Consider the following 5,375-nt stretch of genomic DNA (forward strand, 5'->3'; position numbering starts at 1 on the left):
CCAATATTTTCAAAATGTCTGCTACGCTACTATCACAAAATCTTTTAAAATTTCGAATGAATTTAACATATCTTTCCTTATCAACTTCCAGTCTTCCTTCAACATGTTCATAAATCAAAGAAATTGGTTCAAATCAATATCAATGTATCTCAGTGTCATGCATAATTGACTTGCATTATAGTTAACCAGACATGTTTGAGTTGTGAAAGTCATTTAATTTAAAAAATATCCGTAATTGTTTTAAGTAATTATAAATGTTAGTTAACATGTTACATTGCATCTAAATTATCGTTCTTGATTTGTTTTTAAAATACTGAAATGTCAAAGACCATTTGTCCTTGTTGTAATATCTCAACATCACTATTTTCTGGTTCAAGACAGGGACGATCCAAGAATTACGGTTACGGGGGGGGGGGGGGGGGCACCACTTTATGAGGCAGGGGGTCTGGAGGCCGCCTTGAGGCCCCCAGTGGGTCAAGGGCAAAGCCCCGGTGGGGGCCCAAGAGGCGAAGCAAAACTAGTACGCATCTATTTCATCACAATAATAATTTGATTAAAATGCTGTTCAATATTGAACAGTTTGGGAACACTTCCCCTATAGCGAGATAAACTCGCTAAAACGCGATTATCCCTCTTTAGCGAGAAAGTAAACATTACCATAAACAGGTATTGTGGCATCTTTATTGAAAATAATGGCAAATCCCTTGCAACGCTGAATAAGTGTGACACAAACTCAACATGATGCGAATTGTTTCTATGAAATTGAAAACATAGTAAAAAAATTGCATATCAAAGTTGCTGCGTAAGAGGGAGGCAATCTGAAATCCAATACACAGTGTCTTTGTTTAGATTAATATATTTGCAGACGTATCAGACATTTTAGCACTTTTTCTTCTTTTCACGTGAAACACGAAGAGATGTACTCCACAGGGGCCATATTTACTAAAGTTCTTAGACGTAGACGTAAACGTAGGATTTACGTCTGACTTAAGATTAGAGTTACGTACTCGTGAAATGGTATTTACAAAACCGTTCGTAGCCGCAAACGTAACTTACGATGTACGATTGCACGTACGCGTGCGCAGTGGCTATTTTCACTTCGAAGCGTAGAATTTGCTTATTTACTTTGACTTCCCTGCGCTACCGCCGCATTATGACGAAAAAGAACACAGAACTTTGTGAGAAAGCAACGAATTTCAACGTATACGTATGCCTGCCAACGGCATGTCGATCAACTGTACCGCTATTCAGTGTTGTTTACAAATCCAAATGGAAGGTTCATCAAATTTAACGCATTTGACGTGTGCATGGATCTGCGATGCTGTAGGTCTTCAAAAAGAAGTCGGCATGGACTGACAAGTAAGTTAAGTTGTTTGTGTAGTAATAACCTTAAATGTTTTACCACTGACTATACTCGTCACTAGGCCCCTAAATAATGTTATTAAATTGACTTCAGGGGGATACAGTACATGACACACATCGCAAAATCACAGTCCCTTATTCATTTTGTTCTCAACCTATGTAGCTGCTATAATGCCTGGACCTTAATTTCTAAATAGTGAGCACATATACATATGTGTTAGTTATTTACAATTTTATATGTGCCCACTATTAACACATTAAGACACGAGCTCATTTGTGTACATGGTAACTTCAAACTTTTGACAATACCACAATTGAAATTCAAAATTATTTATCCCATTTTTTTTATTTCATGACTGGGACAACATCAAAGCAGTATCATAGCTACCTGTACACAAGTACGCACATGCTTTCACATCATTTCGCAAAAAGAAAAACAAGAATATTGGTGAAAAATGAATCTAAAATATACATTATATATACAGGCACTAATTCTAAAATGTGTGATTTGTACGTGCCCCTCTATTGCATGGTTATAAAATATGAAAATTATTATTGCTTTAACAATATATACTCTGGGCGAACAGGTAGATAGGGTGAATGGACTCGGTACCAGATGATAACAGTTACAGTCTCTTTTAGCATCATTTCAATTATTGCTTGTGCACATCCATGTGCAAAACTTTCAGAAAATATTGTGAAACAAAATCGCATTCAAATACAGTTGTACAACTGTGTGAAGTCAGTGTTAATTTATTTAATGTAGAATAATATATATATTAATTGAGATATTAGGTGTGATATACATGTAACATGCACTAGATATCCAAGTTAGCTGACCTCTGTTATTTTTCAAAGGGTCATAAAGGTGGTCAAGAAATAAATTGCCAACAGACAGCAGCATTCCTTGATTTAGATGAATTTCTCTTCATGTCCTCTCCTGAATGATTTTCCATGATGCCTCAGGGTTAGGATTGGGATGCAAGATGTACAGTACATATATATGATGTAAGTATATCCACTGTTTGTACACATTTAATCATTTCTGTACTTACAAAGTTTTAAAAAATCCAAAACAAATTATGGTACATGGTACATGATGTAATGATTTTTGTAATGCATTGATGATTAAATCCTTAGGCAAAGATTTAAGAACATAAATTTATGAGTTTTTATGATCAAAGTTTGTCCATTTTGCATGTTTTGTACCTGTCTGTCTAAGAATATCTTCACCTTTTTGGCAAATAGAAATTTAACCAATCTAAGGGCATACACTATGTTTCTTTGAAATTATTTTATATCTCCTCGATATTAAAAATTCTTACATGATTTCCAAAATAATAGCTGTAATTTTGTCACCAAAATTTGAAATCAACACTCAATAAAAATTGCTCTATATTATATATTTCTGATCAGTAATAACACATGTATTCAGTTATTTGAAACACCTTTTAATCTCAAAGCAAGCAAATGAATATATTTAATTTTGGTGATTAAATAATTATTATCTATATCTTGCAAGCCAATAATTCTTCTTTATACATTTCTTAAACACTAAAAGCGGTTATCAAATGTACTTTTATTAGGTCACCTGAGTTTACTCAGTAACCTATTGCAATTAGTTTTCATTCGTCGTGTGTTAACAATTGAACATTTTTAATAACTACCAGTCCAATTCTTTTCAAATTTGGTATGAAGTATCATTGGGACAAGGGGGGCCAATTTTCAAAAATCTTCTTATCAAGAAACACACATATATAAGAAAAACTAAATGCATAGTGATGTAGAGCAGACAGGCCTCTACCAAAATTGTAAATTTCATGATCCCTGGGGTAGGGGTTTTGACCCCAGGGCAGGACAAATCTTGTTATATAGTGTTTATGTGTATAAAACACTTAAATTACATCTTCTTTAATACTATTGATACTAAATTGAAACTAAATGGATAGAGCAGGTAGTCTTTTACCAAAATTGTAAATTTGATTTCCCCCAGAGTAAGGGTTTTGACCGCAGGGTGGGGCCAAACTTAGTATATAGTATTTATGTGTAAGTTTGCTGATACTGTATAAAATATAAATGCAGAAAAGGATGTACAAAAAATGGTGAATTTCACAACCCAGGGTTATGACTTTAAGATGAGTCCAAATTAGTCATATCTTTTGATGTTTTCATGTGAATACACCTATTTAAAGCCTTTCATCAGTGTATGCACTTTGAGGGATGTGAAGTTTTAAGAACACATCTTGTTTTATACTGTTGCTGAACATTAGAATATAATTAGCTTAGATATTTAGAACAGGAAATTTTTTCTAGATTTCATAGTCCATGGAAGTAATGATACTTTTCCACTAGTATTCGGGTGACCGATAAGGCCTGTGGGCCTCTTGTTAGGTTTCTGTTGTTTTTTTGTTTTTTTTATTTTACTAAAGAAATATTTTTCTTAGTCAGTAATACATATTCCTTTGCCATTGGGAGATTTTGAGAGATAAAAATGGTTGCCATCACTTTCACAGCAAATATGCCCCTTTAAATTTATAATGTTGTACTACCATGCACTATATGTCAGCCTGAGTAGCTTAGTGCAAAGGTACCAGGTTCAATACTCAATTGTGCTAAAGATTTTTCTCACCTTCTTTGCTACAGTAAAATCCCATTCATATACCTTACTGCAGTACATATCAGCTGATTTTACATTTTTACTTGCCACAACCAGGAACTATCAAAATATGTTAACTCTAGACTAATTAAACCTGAGAATTTTGTAGAAAGAAAATAGAATGCAAGTGAATTGTACCTGAAATGTCACAAAAAATTATTTTTTATTTATAAACGTGAATGACCTTAACTGAAACTTACCATTCTTGGTTAAAAAGTATTTTTTCTGGTTTGGAAAGAAGCCAATTTCATTACAAGGGGAATGGTTAATGAAAAAATACTGAAGTTGACCTTGGGGTCATTTGAAATCTTTTTCTTAATATGGGCTCTTGGGTTATAAATCATTAAAATTAGAAATTGTAGGTGATACTTAATGATATCTTCCCAGATATGGTGTACGGTAGATGAATATACAGTAAATAAAATCAGTATTATCACAATTTTACAGTTTATTTAACTAACAATTATGTTGCATGTATTTTTCAAGCCTTATGAAATTTGATTGCAGTGTAATGACAGTTGTTTATTTAAATCAATGTAATACTATTATTTTTCTAGGTCTATGGGTACATTGCTGTAATGGCCTGAAAAATCTTTTGCGAAACCGAGAAATGTTCATCTTCCATTGCCATGATTGTGTAAAAGGACGAGCAGAGGAATGATTCAAAAATATATGGCAGGATTGAGAATCTAACCCATGACCCGTAGTCTGGTACTCTACCCACTGATCAATCCATGCTGATGGTCCATCTGCTACATTGATGTCATCTTATATATTTATTTATTCATTTATATATCATATGGACATTTAAAAATTGACAGTAAAATAAAAAAAAGTTTGATATTCAGCAAAATAGAATTTGTTACAATACATGTTTAAGAAATTAAGTACATGTACATGCATTGTTATGCATACAATTATGTACATGTAATTATATTTGTTAATAGATAAATTCTTAGATGAATTTTCATGTTGTTATTGATATTGACATGTACATGTATTACTTCCATTTCTAGAATGATTTTAACATCTTGATATTAAAATGATGACATAATAAATAAATCTTAAATATTTGTCAACAAAGTTGTCTGGTGGGTTAAAATTTGTAAAGAGGAGCATTAGTACATATGTCGGTTTAATGTGAGAGGCCTTCAGAATGAACTTTTATCAGTGAGATTTTTGTAAATTGGGGGGGGGGGGGTGGACTTCAACAAAATAATATGTATGTTGAAGGCATCATCCTTGGAGTTTGGTAATATACACTGCAAAGACTTTTACCTAGCTAATCACATATAAAAGTCAATTACATACAAATCATGAATGGTAGAAAGATTCATATATATGCATTATCAATGAA

General features: G+C 32.9%; 1 long non-coding RNA gene across 1 annotated transcript; it reads left to right on the forward strand.

The window, feature by feature from the left end:
* Positions 1 to 973: 973 nt before the first annotated feature.
* Positions 974 to 5,080, forward strand: LOC125657155 (uncharacterized). The gene is made up of 3 exons (XR_007363213.2): positions 974 to 1,359; positions 2,221 to 2,370; positions 4,576 to 5,080. It is a non-coding gene; the product is annotated as an uncharacterized LOC125657155 (long non-coding RNA).
* The last annotated feature ends 295 nt before the right edge of the window (positions 5,081 to 5,375 follow it).

This window comes from Ostrea edulis, chromosome 7, assembly GCF_947568905.1.
Source record: "Ostrea edulis chromosome 7, xbOstEdul1.1, whole genome shotgun sequence".
In the NCBI taxonomy this organism is placed as follows: Eukaryota; Metazoa; Mollusca; class Bivalvia; order Ostreida; family Ostreidae; genus Ostrea; species Ostrea edulis.